This window comes from Trachypithecus francoisi, unplaced genomic scaffold (genome assembly GCF_009764315.1).
Source record: "Trachypithecus francoisi isolate TF-2019V2 unplaced genomic scaffold, Tfra_2.0 Lachesis_group0, whole genome shotgun sequence".
Taxonomy (NCBI): Eukaryota; Metazoa; Chordata; class Mammalia; order Primates; family Cercopithecidae; genus Trachypithecus; species Trachypithecus francoisi.
In genome coordinates, this window is record NW_022681453.1 from 41,210,566 (window position 1) to 41,230,178 (window position 19,613).

The following is a 19,613-nucleotide window of genomic DNA, read 5'->3' on the forward strand; positions in this document are numbered from 1 at the left end:
AGGCTGCAGTGAGCCATGGTCGAGCCACTGCACTCCAGCCTGGGTGACAGAGCGAGACTCCTCTCAAAAAAAAAAAAAAAGGAACAAAACCAAAAAAAAACACAAAATAGCTTTAAAAAATCAGGCATAATAGGCCCCCATTCTATGTCTATAATTACAAGTAAAATGTACACAATAAAAAAAGAAATCTGGCCAGGCACAGTGGCTCACACCTGTAATCCCAACACTTTGGGAGGCCGAGACGGGAGGATCATGAAGTCAGGAGATCGAGACCATCCTGGCTAACACGGTGAAACTTGTCTCTACTAAAAAATAGAAAAAATTGGCCGGGCACGGTGGCTCACGCCTGTAATCCCAGCACTTTGGGAGGCCGAGGCGGGCGGATCACGAGGTCAGGAGATTGAGACCATCCTGGCGAACACGGTGAAATCCCGTCTCTACTAGAAATACAAAAAAATTAGCCAGGGGTGGTGGTGGGCACCTGTAGTCCTGGCTTCTCGGGAGGCTGAGGCAGGAGAATGGTGTGAACTCAGGAGCCAGAGCTTGCAGTGAGCCGAGATCGGGCCACTGCACTCCAGCCTGGGTGACAGAGCGAGACTCCTCTCAAAAAAAACAAAGAAGAAAAAAAAGAAACCCTTCCCCCTGGGGGTGGAGGTATGAAAAGACAACTCTGTCAAGTTCTCAGGTATTTCATTCATTGTGACTGTAAGGAAAGGCAAGTGGGGGAGTTTCTCTGGTAGACCTCAGCACTGCTCGGGCTTGTTTTGCTTCAATTTTTGGCACTTTGGATCGCTTTTTCTAATAAACTATACTCATGTACCTGTTTACACATGCATAGATAGATATATATGGTAGACTCTTTTTTCTTTTTAGATGAGGTCTTGCTATATTTCCCAAGCTAGTCTTAAACTCTTGGCCTCAAGCGACATGCCCACCTCAGCCTCCCTAAGTGCTAGGATTACAGGAGTGAGCCACCACGTCGGCCAATAGGGTACACTCAAAGTATGTATTTCTTTGTATTTATAATGAAATTTAACATTAATCCAATCCTTTGCTTTCATTGTTCAAGCCTCCTATTCATAATAAGAGAAGAGTTCTCAGCACCCAGGGGCTTTTGACTCTACATGTAACCTTCAGGAGTTACGCCATCAAACACTTACCGACCACCTACTATGTGCTAGGTTTAGTGGATCCAATGGGGAATACAAAACAGTATTTGACCTAAAAGATCATATAAAATCAGTTTGTGGTGAGCAAGGGGCAAACCACAATACCATAGTACAGTAAGTCTATGAGATGGGTGGGGATACGAAGCCCTGGGCACTCAGAAAGACAGTTTCTTTGCACATACAATTCTAAATGAAAACCATTCTGTATCTTAAAATAAGTGGGAAAAGTCCATCAAAGTCCTAATTCTTCCCAGGTTGACTATTTCAGTGCTTTTTAAAATTTTCAAACATCAGATTCTTTGACAGAAAAAAAAGAGTACCCTTTTCTTCCTTTTTGCCCTACTGTGTTGGTCCCTCTACCAACTTTAGCTTGTGAAATTGCCTATAAGGTAAAGTAAAGCCTCATTACTCCGTATCTGTGAATCTAGCTACTCAGTAAAATTTAATTGTAACCCCCAAGTCAATATTTACAGTGTTTTTGTGGTCCTTTGAGGACATACACAGAAGAGAGAAAATTTCAAGTTCCCCAACACACATTTCCAGCTGAGGTCCTACAAGGTGATGACATTCTGACTTCTTGTCTCAGTTCTTACACTCTACACAAGGTTCCTTTACGTGGCCTACTTAATGCTGTGTTTTTCTTTTTTGCACTTTTTGTCGGTGATTTCATTGTTTAAAGAGGCCCCTAAGTGTAATGCTGAAGGGCTGTCCAGTGTTCCTAAGTGGAAGGAGGCTGAGCTGTGCCTGATCGAGACCACTTTGTTCAGGCATGAGTTTTAGTACTGTTGGCTGTGGGTTCAATATTAATGAATCAATAGAACATATTAAATAAGGTGACTTTAAACAGAAACACACATAAAACAAGGTTAAGTGTTGTGACCAGAGACTCACAGGAACCTAACCTGTATTTCCCCTGGGAACAATGGTTCAGAATTCACTTAATTCAGTGTTCACAGTGACTTTATAGACCATAACCACCTCAAACAGCAAGAATTAAGTACTGGCCATGAGCAGAGAGAAGGGGCAGCCATTTCAGGCTTGGAACGAGGGAAAGGGAAGAGAGAAAAGAAGCAGAGAGGTTCTAAAAAAGGAGCTATCAAAAATGAAATTTTTGTAAGGACTATGAGGAGAAAAGTAGGAGAGGTTTAGTGACATAGGAGCTGTGGAATCACAGCACAAGCCCTGGTACAGGGCCACATCCTAGGACTGCAAGGACATACCGACCACATTCCACAGGACTATACAGTCTATGTGCGAATGTGGTAGGCAGGAGAGATGCATGTAAGATCATCTATTTACCCTGACTATCAGAACACAAATTTCAAAATGTCCATAGTTTGGGGTCTTTTTATTTCCATGAAAACTTCTAGGGTAGTAACTTTTACAAAAGCACAGGAAGCCTTCAGAGTGAGTTACATGCTGCCACCTCATCCACATCACAAGAACAAACTTCTGACCCTGGTCCGGCGTGATCTGTGGCTCGGCGCATATATACCACACCCTACCCAGTGCCCATATACCACACTGCAGAACCACTTACTTACAAGTAGGAGAGGTGGAGTGCAGTGGTGCAATCACAGCTGATGGCAGCCTAGAACTCCTAGGCTCAAGTGATCCTCCTGCCTTGGCCTCCCAGAGTGCTAGGATTATTTGCATGAGCCACGGAGCCCAGACTACTAGGGTTTAAAGTATTCAATGACTGCCTCAGGAAACAAGGGATCTGAAAGCCAGACATGACAGCAGTTCTGACAAGTGGTCCTCTATAGAAAATCAAACTTGGGAAAGTGTATTTTATGCTTGCTTATACTCTCTCAAAAACTAAACTGAAGTGAAAAACATCTGTCTACCAGAATACCCTTAAATGACAGTCCCTACACCATCTAAGTAGAATTTTAAAATACTTTTAATAAAGGCAATTGACTTCAATGGCTAATATTTAGTTTCCTTCCTTGATAAAGCCCTTGCTTCTGAAAGCGTAACACTAGACCAGGAGCAGCAGCAGCATCTTGGAACGTCTTAGAAATGCAGAATCTCAGGCCCCATCCCAGGTCTCTGAATAGGAGTCTTTTTAACAAGACTCCCAGGTAATACATATGCACCATGATGTTTGGAACGCCCCAGAGAGTTGTGACTATGTTGAAATCATTATTACCAGCTGACACTTTTTATTCACTCTCAATATCGTGGACTCTTGGATCTGATCAAACTGTGGGATGGGAATTGGTGGGAGGGTCCCCTTGTTCCTGAGTCAACTTGAAGTGAAGCATTGCTGACTTCACACATTGTGTACAGGGCAGCCTGACTCTGCTCCATCCCTCTTGCACCCAGAGCATGAGGATGAATCTCCACCTCGCATTTACTCACCAATCTTGGCTTTAAGTAAAAAGATGCATGGGGCCCTACTCTAATGGTTCCATGGCTCAAGAGTTCTTTCCTTAGCCCCTCTTCTAGGCCAGACTGATCCTGAGGCCCAGACTCAGACACATTTTATCTCACAACCCTGGTTCTGCAAAGCTGGGCTTTCTGCCCATTAGTTGCCTTCTTGTACATGATCTTCAACTTTCACAGGGAGCTTGCCCGAAGCCAGGGTCCACATGCCTGCCCCTGAACCCATTTCTGTCCATTCAGATGCCACCACTAGCCTGTCTCCTCAGACCTCTGCCCGTTACTTCCTTATCTCCTTCTATGGCACTAGCCTCCCAAGAGTAGCTCTACCTCCAGACTGCACTGAAACTGCATCAGGGCTGCAGTTTTCACTCATTCATTCTTTTTTTTGAGACAGAGTTTCCTTCTGTCGCTCAGGCTGGAATGCAGTGGCAAGATCTCAGCACACTGCAACCTCCACCTCCCAGATTCACATGGTTCATATATATATATGGTTTTTTTTTTTTTTTGGAGACAGAGTCTCACTCTATCACCCAGGATGGAGTACAGTGGTGTGATCTCAGCTCACTGTAACCTGCGCCTCCTGGGTTCAAGCAATTCTTGTGCCTGAGCCCCGAGTGGCTGGGATAAAAGGCACATGCTGCTACACCCAGCTAATTTTTGTATTTTAGTGGAGACGGGGTTTCACCATGTTGGCCAGGTTAGTCTCGAACTCCTGACCTCAGGTGATCCGCCTGCCTCGGCCTCCCAAAGTTCTGGGATTACAGGCATGAGCCACCGTGCCCAGCCAAACAAATACTTGAAAGTACTATGTGTTCAAGCCCCGAACAAAACAGACCAATTCCTGTGCTCATGGAGCTTATATTCTTGTATAAGATAATAAATACTAAAATAATAATAGACAATAAAAACTAAGTAAAATATAGAGTGTGCTGGATGATATTACTGCCATGAAAAAAAAAGCTGAACTGAAAAGGTAGCCAGGGAACACTTGGGCCAGGGGGTGTTCATTTTTTTATGAGTATTTAGGGAAGGCCTCACTGAAAGGTGACCTTGGGGACCCTATACACCACTGAACAGCCTAAACTGCGGAACCTAGCTTATTCTTGTTTTCAGCTATTCCACCTCTTCCCAGCTTGAACCTCCAGTCTATTAAGTTTAGTGTAAGAAACTCACAACGACCCCCTGCTCCCAGTTCTAAAAGCCATCTGGATATCGATTCTGACATAGCTATTGCTAGTCTCCAGATCAAGTATCCAACCCTAAACCATTGTTCTCGTACCATCCATCCACCTCTGTGGAACAACCTGCACCTCCAAAGCTTCATCTGCTGCCCAAGTTCATACTACACCACTGCTGCCTGAGCCCAACACTGAGCCTAAGCTGTCCCATGTACACAGAAAATGACCACAGGTCATCCTGTTCTTGAAAAGGAAGACCTAGAGGTTTAATAAAAGAGGAGGAAAATTCTGCCCAAGTCAGAATTTTATGTAAACAACATAAAATTATTTGAGGGCTCAGGAATGTGTCATTCTACAACTTACTTCTTCTAAGAAACTCACTGCAGAAGGTATCACAGGAAGCGTTCATGCCTCAGACACCAGGCAAACAAGGAGGAAAGATTTCAGCACATCCAAGCCCCTGGTATAGGTGTGCCGGTGAAGGGAAGGGGGAACTGAAAGCACAGGCCTCTTTTAAGGACTTCATGAGTCATTTTGTTGAAGTCTAATCAATCCCCAGCTGGAGGAAACCTGGTAGATAACTGAGTTCAGGTTGTCCAGCGGACTTCACATGATGATGGAAACGTACTGTCCAATATGGTGGCCACTAACCCCATGTGGCTGTCGGGCATTTGGAATGTCAGCGTGAGTGAAGAACTATACCTTAAATTGTATTTAATTTGAACTAATTTAAATGAAAATAGTCACATATGGCAATGAATACCAAATCAGACCACACAGATCTAATCTAAAGCCCTAATTTGTTTGGCAAAGATGAAGCCTAGAAACTTCAGTGGCATAGGTATACCACAGGCTAGCCACAAACCCAAGCACTAATCCTCCACATGGCATCAGACTTGAGGGCTTCCAAATTGCTTTCATATGTACGACCCCATCCGATCCTTTCATCAGAAACATAAGCAGGTTCAATTCTCCATATTCCTCCAATGTTCAGAAGCGAACATTTGCCCCATGCCAGCAGGTTCATCCCTGATTAGCCAGAATTCCTCCTGTGCAGACCCACTATGCACTATGCTGTGCTGGCTCACGCTCTGAAGCGGGGACACCATCTAAAGAGTTGATTACCAACATACAAGTTGATCAAGATGCTGGAAGATGACATTTGCCAGCAGAACCACCAGATAATCTGTCCTATGTCACTGGGCCCAGTCCTTAACAAAACATTTATGCAAATTAAGTCTCCTAGAATAGTTTTACCAGGTAGGGAGCTACAATTAATCTCTTATATATTCTATTATAGTGATCATGACCCTCAACAATTAGGACTCAACTAATTTGCAGGATACTTTTTTAAAATCCTACGTTCACTCTGTCCTCAAGACTTACTGGCAAAAACTCTCCTATAATTAGAACTGAACAGTTGCCAACATGTCCCAATCAGACCCAAATTACTATCTACAAAAATTACTGATTACTAAAAATAAGAATGAAAAAGGGTCTCTGAGATACTATTTTACTAAATATAGGAATACACAGTACAACTTAATCCTCCACAGATAGGTGGTTGCCAGAACCAAACCTGTTGGCTGCCTAGCATTTCATGTTCCTACAAGAACTGGATGCAAAAGCCTAATTATGGCTTGATTCAAACGACGCTATCAAAATGCTTCCTGCGTGGGGTGGGAGATATAAGTGCTTTGCTCCTTTCATTCCCTGTCAGGGAGTCTGGGTGGTTTTTTTTCTTGGAGTCACCTCATTCCACTGAGACAAATCCAGCCCTAGAAGGAGCACTTTACAAAAAAGCAGGGAATGCTGTCAGCAGGGAGCACAGAGCTTGGCTTTGATCTCAGCTGCAGACCCCATCTGCTTAAAAAGGCAGCAGCAATGATACAACTCTTCATTCCCTTGCTCAAAAACAGAAGAAATCAGCAGAGATAAGCCGACAGGGAAAACATTACACAAATTGCTGACCCTGCTGCAGGCAGAGAAGAGCTGCCTCTGTTCAGCTTTGATTTTCCAAAGCCTGAGCCTGAGGGAGAGGCAGTTTGACTTTCTTCTTTCCTAGTGCTCCCGATGGCAAGACACATTCAGATGGAGCCTGGAGGAATACCAAGTGCAGAAGAAAGGGAAATAAATAAATAAACAAAACAAGAACACAGGCTAAACCGTGGAGAAGAGCTGCCATCAGCAACTAGGAAGATCATATCCCTAGTCGAAAGCAACTCGGTTTTACAGGTTTTTGCTAAAACACACAGAGCCCAGAGCTGTGGCTGTGATCTTTGTCATGTTGTTGTCCTGCTGAGTGAGGCAAATAAGTATGTGCCATAAGCCTTACTTATGCATTTTCTATTCCTATTGTTTAGTATGTGTCCAAAGAAAACAACAACAGGGCTGCCATCCACGTCAGTGAGGGGAGCTGGAAACAGAGCACTGCATGGCCAGCAGTTTTTTCCTCGATACAAACACAGATTGTTCTCTGCTTTATAAGCAGCCTATTTGCTGCTTAATGGTCATCCACAGTGTGCCTTTAGAACAGGGTTCAACACGAGCCACCAGGTCGAATGGTGCGTGCCCCAGTCTGTTTTCCCCTAAGCATTCTAGAACTCCGCTGCAGCTTCCAAAATTGATTCCACTATAATACAGTCACTGCTGTCATCCAGGTGCCACATTTATTGAGTGCCCAGTGTTTGCTGGGCATTTTTCTAGGCCCCAGCTATACAGCATTGCACAAGAAAAACATGGCTCCTGCTTGCATGGGACCTGCAGTTTGGCAGGAAAAAAGTACAGGTCCTTTGATCCAGTAACAGAGCTTACACATTAGACCAAGGCCACAAACTGCTGCCCCCAGAAGCCAAACAGATGGAGTCTAGCAGGCAGGTGGGGGTCTGTGGCAGAATGGAGGGCACTTGTCCCACATAATGGAGACAGCTGGCCCCAGCTCTAGCCAATTGTTACCATGTGGGGATGTGGGCCCAGCAACTGCCAGAACTTCCGTTATTTCAAGAGCAGCTGTAAATCCAGACTTTTACACAAAATCTTCCAATTTTTAAGTGTTGACAACCAATTTAAAGTCTTTAAAAACTCACTGAGAGCCAAAAGTGACCCAAGGGCCACTAGCTTGCAACTTTTACATCCGCAGACTTAGTTCCATCTCCCCAATTCCTTAATATATTCTATATATCTCAATACGTAGCTGCTCCACCAATGCTACTGGTTTATCACTGCTTCCAGACCCAGAACAATTGTTTTTACTTTGGGATGTGCCTCAAGTTGTGTCCCTGCCTAGCACATCTCTCCGCTTTCTTTCCGTGCCTGGTCAGATCCCACCCATCTTTAGTTCCCTGTTCAAGACTTTTACTCCATTAAGCTTGCAGACCAGCCTGGGATCCCCTTCTTTGAATCACTATGTCTCTTGCAACAGGGCCAGGGCTTGCTCAGCACTCCTCGAATTCTGCCCTCTGCGTATCTTGTCTTGTCTCCACAACCAGACTAAATGCTCCACATTGGCTGCTTCACCAAGAAAATGTCCTGTGTTTATCAGGAGGTCATGTGTTCTGGAAGTCAGCAAATGACTGACTGACCACAGCAAGGAGGTTAAGAGCTCAGGCTCTGAAGTCACGTAGCCTGAAATTAAGTTAACTTAATCTCTCTGAGCCTCAGTTTCCCTATTCATAACCTGGGGTGATAAGAAAATGAGGACATAACCCAAATTCATATGGGGCTTGTGAGATCATCAAATGAGATAATCTCTATAAAGCACTTAGCACAATGCCTGGTATGCAGTAAGCCCTTGATAAATGCTAGCTATTATTGTTATGGACTGATTGCCTGATTCAGCCAATGCTATTGTTAAACAAGCATTGCATCAATGGAGCTTTGTTCTTAGCAAATATTATTGACCACTTACTCTGTGTTAACATGTTCTAAACAAATTGCATGTGTTAGCTCATCTAATTTTCCTAATTCTCTCCCATTTTATGGATAGCAGAAGCACACAGAGTTTAAATGGCTTGTTCAAGGCCATACAGACAGAGCTGAGATCTGAAGCTGCCAGCTGGCTCTAGAGCCCATACTCTTAACCATAATACTCTATGGCCTCGCTACATTTCTAATGGCAGGGGACAGCTTTCTGACCTCAGCCTTCCCAAATCAGAAACAGGATTTGGCTTTGTGGACCATGGCTTAAGATGACAGAATGATCAGGGCCTGGTTTGAGCCAGACTACATCTCAGAAGTTCCAGGAAGGAATTTGCTTTTGCCAGTTTCACCAAGGGCTGTCTCTGTTCAATAAACTAATAATGACAAGGAAAGAAGAAAAATGCCCAGAAAGTACAAGATCATATCTATTATTATAGAAGAGGAAACTGTGATAAAGATTAATATTAATGACAAAAGTGTTCTGCTGATCACAGAATAACTGAAGAGGGAATCAGAACAATATACTTAGCCTCGAATATCCACATAGAAGACAGGAAAGAGGCAAATGTGTCTTCCTTAACTTTTGAAAAGAAGGAAAGTGATTAAACCATAGACCATGAACTCAAACTATGTGATATAGGCAGATAAGGGATGAAGTAGGTGATCCCCAGAAGTTACTATGGATTCACAAACTGATGCCATCCCTTGGACTAGCCCGCACCTGGGAACCCTGTGCAAAGATTATATCTGAATTTGAACAAAACATATGACAATCTCCTATGGTCTCTTTATGGGCAAAATACAAAGTATGGGTGTATGATTATATAGTTGTCTAGACTGACATTTGACTTTAGAGGTGAGATTGATTTCATCCTGAAGGAAGGTATCTAGTGGAAGAGTACAAAGTTCTGACCTCAGCCTTCCTCATTCAACATTCTACTCACTGTCTTAGGTGAAATCACAGAATGTTCATTCTAATTCCTTAAGGCCAGAAGCCGTATCTAATTCTTCTTTAGTTCCACAGCGCCTAACCTCGTGCTTGCTCCAAAAAATGATTGCTCATTAGATTTCAGGAGTCAAGTTTACAAACAGTGTTACAAAGGTGTAAAAGATCAACATATAACCTAGGTGACAGATTCCAGTTCCAAAAAGTTCATAACAGGTGGATGGGATATGCCGAATCTAACAAGGTGAAACTAAACAGGGACAAATGTAAAGATTGTGAACCAGCTAGCACAGAAGAAGAATTATACTTAAAGATGAATATGAAGAGTTTCAGCTAGTCATAAACTAAGAATGTAGTGAGTTAAGGTTTCCTATGATAAGTAGATGACTGACAAAGTAATATTCACAAAAACCAAAAGCAATAGCTTCTCTCTGGTCAAACCTGAAGTATTATATTTAAACTGGAGGATACTTTAAAAGGGTCTGGACCAAAACAATAAATAAAGGGAGGGGTTGAGGGACACTGACAAAGTAGTGTGCCCAAAAAGAGACCAAGATGGACAAAGAGTTGGAAATTTGGACCTATAAGAATAATTTAAGGCAGAAGAGGTTGATCTGGAAGACTGAGAACGGATGCAATAGTAATCCTCCAGATAGCTGAAGGCAGACATTTGAAAAGAGAACTTACTTTATATGGATCCAGAATTGAAATTAATGTGAAGAAAGCAGATTTCAATCAGATTTAAAGGACAACTTTTAAGCCCTCTAGCCTGCTTCAGAGTAGGAGGGTCCTCATTTATAAGTGAATTTGCGGGTATCGACTAAGCAATCACACAGCAGTGACAGCGCAGTGGGGAATTAATCCCAAAATAAAGGCTTACAAAAGAGAAGATTTTGCAAGACTTTTCAGTTCCATGACTGGCTGCATTACAGATAGTCATCACCAAGAGGAGTGATGTCAGTGTTAACTTCAAGTCTTACAATGCAGAGATGACTTAGTTGGGTTCATTAGAGAAAGCTTAAAGCAAAACGTAATAAATATGGTAGAGAAAATGGAATGTACCAAAGCAAAAAAAAAAAAAAGCTGCAGTTTATGGCAAATTTGGGAAACAGTGAGTACATCTACTTGTCGGGGTATGGTGCGGGGCTGGGTGGTGCCTGATCAGCAAGAATGAGGGATTAAGCTTAGAAGATGAGGAGAAAGATGCAGAGGGTCTGGAATCCAGCTCAGCCCAGCCATTTAGGCTTTTGTCCTGTAGGCAAACCATCAAGAACTTCTGAGGAGACCAGTTCAAAGACGAGATCGTCAGATGTTCATTCATTTGGATCTTCAAATGCACATATGGATGCATCTGGACCCTCAGACAGTGATATGATAAGTCAGACACAACGTAAGCTTCAGAGCATGTGAAGATTGGGCAAATTATCCAGAACCATTTTTAATTAAACTAAAAAATATTTTCTTAGGGCTTGTATATATTATCGTAGAAAAGGAAACAGAAGATGTAACAGATAACCTTGATGGTGCTTTCATCAAGGAAGAGCTTGATGGTGCACCTCTGGAAGATGTAGATGGAATTCCTATTGATGCTACCCCATTGATGATCTTGATGGAATCCCTATAAAAAGTCCTGATGATGATCTTGATGGAGTACCTTTGGATGCAACTGAAGACTCAAAGAAGAAGGAACTCATATTTAAAGTTGCCCCATCAAAATGGGAAGCTGTGGACGAATCTGAATTGGAAGCACAGGTTGTTACAACTTCAAAATGGGAGTTATTTGACCAGCATGAAGAATCGGAAGAAAAACAACATCAAAATCAAGAAGAAGAAAGTGACGATGAAGAAGATACTCAAAGTTCCGAATCTGAAGAATATCATCTGTACTCTAATCCAATCAAAAAAGAAATGACTGAGTCCAGGTTCTCTAAGTACTCAGAAATGAGTGAGGAAAAACAAGCCAAACTTCGTGAAATTGAGCTCAAAGTCATGAAGTTTCAGGATGAATTGGAATTTTGGAAAAAGACCTAAAAAACCAGGCCAGAGTTTTTAGGAGCAAGTAGAACATTACAGAGATCAACATCTTCAACAAGAGAAAGAGTTAGAAGGAGAATGAGAAAGAGACAAGAAAGACAAGGAAAAACTGGAATCTAGCTCCAAAGACAAGAAGGAAAAAGATGAGTATACTCCAACAAGGAAGGAAAGGAAAAGGCGACACAGTACATCCCCCAGCCTATCTCAGTAGCAGTGGTAGATGAGTGAAATCCCCATCACCAAAATCGGAGTGATCAGAGCATTCAGGAAGACCTCAGAAAGAGAGCTTAAAAAAAAAAAAAGAACTTCGAGGAAGATAGCCATATCCAAAATGGCATTTCAGAACTGTCAGACTGGCATTACTATAGGAAAGAAACAAGACGTGGAGTGAGACTGTGGTGGCAAGGACAACAGGGAGGACACTGTAGCAAGAGATGAGGAAACAGAGGCCTGAATTCAAAAAAAGGTGGTGAGACCAAAAAGAGAGATTTATATGAAAGGGATTGTATAGGAAGAATTAAAAGGATTTGCTGACGGAGCCAATGTGGAGTAGGGAATCAAAGAAACACATGACTTAGAGAACCCAAACATGTCAACCTGCATAACGACAAGACCAAAAACCCAAGAACATCTACAGTCACAACTGGTTCCCAAATTACTGATTCATCACAGCTTTGCATCATATGTTCAGAGCGTATTTTTCACACATACAAAATGTAAGATTTTTGTAGTTAGGTTTGAATTTACTGGAAGCCAGTCATCAAAGGTTTATTGAAGAGATGTTTACAAAAATTAAATCCTCCAAGGACAAGAAGATATTCCAGGCCAATACTAATCAAAAGAAAGCTGGGATAGCCATGTTACTATCAGACAAAAATAGATGGTAAGGCAAAAAGCATTATTAGTGATATATTTTAACCAACCAAGAAGATAAAACAATTATAAACTAACTAATAACACCAAATAACATGCCTCAAAATATAAAGTAAAAACTGATTGGTCTACAGGAAGAAACTGACAAGACTGACAACATAGGAGATTTTCACACATCTCTTTCAATTCAAAACAGATAGACGAAAAAGACAAAATATATCAGTAAAGACACAAAAAATAAACAGCCCAACAAGTTTCACCCAATGGACAGACATGAAGCACAGTAGCTAACAATTCAAAAATTAACATTACTTTTAAGACTAAAACCAAAAGTGAATGAAAACTGAGATCATTCTAGACATAAAATTAATCTCAGCCAATTTCAAAACAATGATATAATTTTCTAGCAGAAATGCAATTAAGTTAGAAATCAATAACAAAAACTTTCCTATAAAAATCTATATGCTTGGAAAGGAGAAACATTTCCAAAATTTCATGAGTAAAACCAGAAAATACGTGGAATGAAACAGTAATGAAAATTCAGTACATTTCCAAACCTGTGAGAGGAAAATAAAGCAGATACTTGAAAGAAAATTTAGTTTTAAATGAAGAAAGGGTCAATGTTAGTAAGTTACTAACATCTATGTGCAGAATCTAACACACTTCCAAGATGTAGATGAAATAAAACGATACAGGTAAAAGCAAAAGTAATGAAATAGAAGACAAACATAGAGAGGATCAAGAGTGTGAAATGGGTCGGGCATGGTGGCTCACACCTGTAATCCCAGCACTTTGGGAGACCAAGGCGGGTGTATCACCTGAAGTAAGGAGTTCGAGACCAGCCTGACCAACATGGTGAAACCCCATCTCTACTAAAAATAGAAAAATTAGCTGGGCATGGTGGCGGGTGCCTGTAATTCCAGCTACTCGGGAGGCTGAGACAGAAGAATCGCTTGAACCCGGGAGGCAGAGGTTGCAGTGAGCAGAGATCATGCCACTGCACTCCAGCCTAGGCACCAGAATGAGACTCCGTCTCAAGAAAAAAAAAAAAAAATTAGCTAATCAAATATACCCCTTACAAACATAATTTTTTTAAAAAAAGAGAGAGACAGCATGAATATTAGGAATGTAAAAGACAACAATTACAGATCTGTGGAGAAAACAGGTAAGAGCAAATAAAATCAACTCTATGCCAGAAAGTTTGAAAATTTAGAAAAAATGGACAAAATTTTAGAAAAATAAAACCTATGAAAACTGATTCAGAGAAATAAAGAACCAGAAAAGTCCTATAACAATTAGAAAATCTGAATAAATGGTTAAGAATTTTCCCATAAAGAAAGCCACAATGGCAGGGTTTTTTTTTGGTGAATGCTACTGAAGATTCAAGGAATGTATCATTTCAATAATACATGCACTGCTTCAGAGAACAGAAAAGGCAATGCCTTTCTGTCTAAGTCATTTTATCAGGAAAGGACAGTACAACAATGGGAAATTATAGGCCAATCTCTCCTCCTCCCATACATACCCTCCTCCTGACTGTAGGCACCCAAAGAGTTTGCAAGCCAAATCCAGCATCATATTTAAATAATACATCATAATCAAGACAGGTTTATCCCAGAAATGCAAGGCTGAGTTTGTTTGAAATTTTACACATGCCATTCACTACATTAACAAATTAAAGGAGAAAATTTTTAAGATCATCCCAAGGATGAGGGAAAAAATGCAATAAAATTCAAAACTATTTAGAATAAAAAACTCTTTGCAAACTAAGAATAACATGAATCTTTCTTAACTTGATAAAGGCTATCTACAAAAGCAAATATCATATTTAATGGTAAAATGTTGAAAGCATTTTCTTAAAGATAAAGAACAAGATTAATATATTACCACCATATCTATTCGGGATTGTACTGGAGGGCCTAGACCAGTGCAATAAAATGAAAAAGAAAAAGAAACGAAGAATATAAAGACTGGAAAGGAAGAAACCAAACTGTCATTACTTGCATTACTACTGCCTATATAGAAAACTGGACAGAAATGATAAATAAGAGTTAATAGTAGAGTCTGGCAAGGTAGCTGGGTATGAAATCAATTTTTAAAAGTGAATTACATTTTTATATATGTTAACGTGCCACATAGTAACATTGTGGTCAATGATGAACTGCATATGGTGGTCCCATAAAAGTATAATATTCTGATTTTACTGTACCTTTTCCATATTTAGATATGTTGAAATATACATATACCACTGTGTTACAACTGTCTACAGTAATCAGGACAGTCACATGCTGTACAGGTCTGTAGCCTAGGAGCAACAGGCTACACCACAGAGCCTAGGTGTATAGTAGACTATGCCATCTAGGTTTGTGTAAGTGCAATCTATGATGTTCAGATAATAAAACTGCCTAATGATGCACTTCTCAGAATGTATCCCTATCGTTAAGCAATACATGACTGTACTTTAAACAGGCAGTTTGTAAGTAATTTTTTTTAAAAAAGGTATCATTTTTATCAAGCAATAAATCCAACAAAAAATGTGTAAGCCTTTAATGGAAAAAATTATAAAATTTTATTGAAAGACACTAAGGAAAACTTAAATAGAGAGTCATACCATATTATTGGAAAGAGACACAAAATGTTTCAGTCTCTCCAAACTGATTAACAGATTCAAAGCAATTCGAATCAAAATGTTTTTCATGGAACTTGACAAGCTGATTCTAAGATATAAAGCTACAGTAATTAAGAAAGTACGGTACTAGTGCATGATAGACAAGTAAATCAGCGGGGCTGAACAGACAGCCTAGAAACAGATCCACACATACGTGTTAACTTTATTTATGAGAGTGAGCACTGCAGGATGTATGAGGAAAGGATAGACTATTTAATAAATGAAGCCAGCATACAGTTATCCATATGGGAAAAATGAAACTGGATTCCCTATTGCATAACATATAAAAAATCTATTCCAGGTGGACTAAGGACTTAAATGCAAAATGCAAAAGAAAAAAAATTTTAGAAGATACTACAGGAGAATATCTTTATAACATTCAAATCATAAAAACTTTCTTAAACGAGAACCAAAGGAACACCCATAAAGGAACATACTGAGAAATTCTACAGCATTGAGATTAAAAACTTCTGTTTATGAAAACACTACAAGGAGACTGAAACATAAACTATAAACTGGAAGAAAATATTTGCAACATATTTAACCAATAAAGGACTAGTATCCAGAATACTGGAAGAATCCTATAAATCAAAAAGGAAGGAAGTCCTACTGAAAAACAGGGGATACAATAGATAGACATTTCATAGTAGAGGAAACACTAATGGCTCATAAACACATGAAAAGATGCTCAGCTTCACTAGTAATTAGGAAAATGCAAATTAAAATTATAACAGAAACTATTTCATATCCCTTCGGATTGTCAAATCTTAAAATTTGAACCATGTAAGTGTTGGCATGAAGGTGGAATCAGGAATATTCTTATACATTGCTGGTTAAAGTATAAGTTGAAATAAATTGGTACAACCACTTTGGAAAACAGTTTCACACTGCCCATTTAAAGGCTAACATATCACTGTCCCCTAATCCCAGAAATTCCATTCCTAGGCATAAGGCTTAACCAAAAAGTTGCACAAGTACACCATGAAACATGTACAGTGACATCTGCAGCAGCATTTTCTTAATAGCCCAAACTGGAAACCATTTATTAGTGGTTCCACAGAACAACAGACAAACAAACAGCACTATATTCAGACAACGGGATAGTACACTGCAGACTAGAAAAGAACAATCTACAACTCTATGCATCATCATGGATAAATCTTTTTAAAATCAAAAGAAACAAGTAATAGAAGAACCATATAGTATGATTCCATTACATAAAGTCCAAAAGCAAGCAAAGCTAAAAACTAAACTTGAGATATATGCACAAATGGTAAAACTATATGGAAAAGTAATGACTGACATAAAATTTAGAGTTGTGGTTACCAGAAGTTAAGGTGGGAAATACAACTGGGATTGGTCCCACAGGGAATCTCTAGGAAATTGGTGATATTCTATTTCTTAAGATTGGAGGCCAGCCATGGTGGCTCATGTCTATAATCTTTCCACTTTGAGCACTTGGAGAGGTTGAAGTGGGAGGATCACTTAAGCCCAGGAGTTCAATCAGCCTGCGGTAACAGAGCAAGACCCTATCTCTACAAAAAATTAAAAAATTAGGTGGGCATGCCTGTAGTCTTAACTACTCAGGAGGCTGAGATGGGAGGATCACTTGAGCTCAGGAGTTTGAGGCTGCAGTGACCTATGATCACATCACTGCCCTCCAGCCTGGGTGACAGACAGAGACCCTATCTCTTTAAAAAAAAAAAAAAAATCAGTGGTACTTACATGAATATTCAGTTCGTTACTATTCTTTAATTTGCGTAATTGTATATGCTTAATTTGTGTAATTTGTATACGCTTCAAATATTATTGCATATTTCATAAGAAAACATTTTAAGAAAATAACCCCACAAACATTCAAAAAAGACTTACAAAAGGCAAACCTCTATAGATAACTGAGCCCAGTAGTTCATTAAATAATAAAGGCAACAATAACAGAGGCAAATAAAGAAAACTGGCCACTATCCAGAATTATGATTAAAGTACAGATCACCACAAAAGATTTTAAGTTCTGTGTAAAGAAGAATTCCTCTAACAAAAGCCAAAACGCTGAGATTCCTTTTCCAAAATTAGGTTTTATCATTCATTCAGCTGTGCAGGCTACAAACCCCAGGCATCATCCTCCATGTTGCCTTCTTCCTCATTCTCTAAATCCATTTGAGTTCTTAAAATCTTAACTCCCTAGTCAGGCTACACTCACACCTCATAAGGACACTATTAATAGTCTTGAAACTGGCCTAAAAAGCTCTTTACACTACAACACCAGTGATCTCCCATCATATGCTGAAAATCCTCCACTGGCTTCTCACTACTCTTAGAAAAAGGATAAAAATTCTTAACATTACTTAAAAGGCACTATACTGTCTGGGCTCTGGCTAAATCATCAGCCTTTTCTTGATCCCCTGCACCCACATATATACCCTTTCTCTGTGTTCCAGCCACCTTGACCTTCTTGCAATTTCTTGAAAACATACAAAATTCCCTCCTGCCACAGAGCCTTTGCACATGATGGATCTACTATATATTCCTGAAGTCCACCACCTTTCTTAGGTTAACTCCTACTTGTACTTCAGTACTCAAACCAAATACTTCCCCAGGGGATCCTCCCTCCCCTCCTAATTCCCTCACAAGGCAAAGTCAGCCATCTCTCATGGCAGTATGAAACTTTTCTTTTGCACCACTTTCCAAGGTTTTAATTTTACTTTTTGTGTATGCAAGTATTTGATTACTACTTCTCTCCCCATCTGACTACACATTCTAGAAGGGCAGAAGCCAAGTCAAGTTTTTGATTACCATTGGCAGGCCCCTGGCAGAGAAGCCTGCACACAGTAGGAACTCATAAACTATTTGTTGAATGAATGGACTGATGAACAGATACTCAAGTCTAAAGCAGTCACAATTAAACAACCACCATTACCACCACATAGGATAACAAGACTCCAAAAGACAGAAAATGAAGTCAGTATCCGGCTTAACTCTCATGCCCAAGCCTCAAGAGGACAGCCCATCTTAAAATGGCAGGGGACTTTGAAATAGTATGATTAACAGCAACAAGTAACACTGACCTATACAGAAGATGGAAAGATCTATGTGGCTCTGGTTTAAAAACAAAAGCAAAACTGTTTTCTCACAAACCTGGAGCAAGGTTGGATCTTTCTGATAAAAAGGTACAAGGCCAGACGAGGTGGCCCATGCCTATAATCCTAGAACTTTTGGGAGGCCAAGGCAGGAGGACTGCTCGAGGCCAAGAGTTCGAGACCAGCCTGAGCAACACAGCAAGACCTTGCCTCTACTATTTAAAAAATATTTAACTTTTTAAAAAAGGTATGATAAGCCTTACTTACCAGGTAAAATTTTTGGATTTGAAATATGCATCTGAAACCATGGATCACAATATAGCTTCTGAAAGTAAGGCTATATAGTGCTGTTACATTCAGAACACAAGCTTCACAACTAGAATTTTGAAAGCTTGACCTGTGTGATTAATCCAGTGTTTAATATGAAGTGGAGATCCTTTGCCAACAGTTTTATTCAGATCACTAACTTATACAGCATTACGTGAAGTCCTTTTAACTGTTATGTCCCTTAAAACAAGCAGACGGGACAAATGCTGACAACTGTAATCTTAAATATCAAGTTGAAAGTGAAGTCAATTTCTTCCAGTAAGAACTAAATCCTTATTTTTCTGAAGCATTAGGATATTCTAAGGATAGAAAAAAAATCTAAATTGGTTGGCAAGCTTATTTGGAATGGCACAAAGGTACTTAATACCATATATGAGGAGGTGTTTTATTCTTTGCTAAAAGAAAGTGTCTTTGGGTCCTAATAAGGTGTCAAAAGTGACATCCACAAAGAACAACTTTGGGTGTGTATGTGCTCTGGGTTTATAGCGCACGTACACATCCAAAGTGGCAGGAGTCAGGAGAAGAGATGATCATCAGAAGAGACATCACTTTTTGCCTTTCACTCTGTCATTTAAAGTATACCACATAATTACAAATCTGGGATGTAAAGTGGTATTTCATCCATCACGAGACTAAAATCAGGCAAACTAACCCAAAGACAAACATGCCATGATATTAGAGGTGTATTCCATCACTTGATGTGCTGTACAACACATCCTTCTGAGTAACTGGAATCACAGGTGCCCGCCACCACACCCGGCTAATTTTGTATTTTTAGTAGAGGCAGAATATAGAAGTAAATAAAGTAAAAAGTATGGTGGTCTGCACTCAAGGCAATTTTCTTTTCTTTTTTTTTTTTTTTTGACAGTCTCACTCTGTCACCCAGGCTAGAGTGCAGTGATGCAATCTCGGCTCACTGCAACCTCCACTCCCGGGTTCAAGCGATTCTCGTGCCTCAGCCTCCCAAGTAGCTGGGATTACAGGCATGTGCCACCATGCCCTGCTAATTTTTGTATTCTTAAGTAGAGATGGGGT

The 19,613-nt window shown here is 40.2% G+C and overlaps 1 protein-coding gene and 1 pseudogene across 5 annotated transcripts in view; one reads left to right on the forward strand and one right to left on the reverse strand.

Moving 5' to 3' along the window:
• The window catches only part of SHQ1 (SHQ1, H/ACA ribonucleoprotein assembly factor), a 377,353-nt gene that overhangs the window by 286,204 nt on the left and 71,536 nt on the right, over positions 1-19,613 (reverse strand). The gene's annotated exons all lie outside the window — the stretch shown is intronic.
• LOC117084510 lies at positions 10,692-11,953 on the forward strand (annotated as a pseudogene).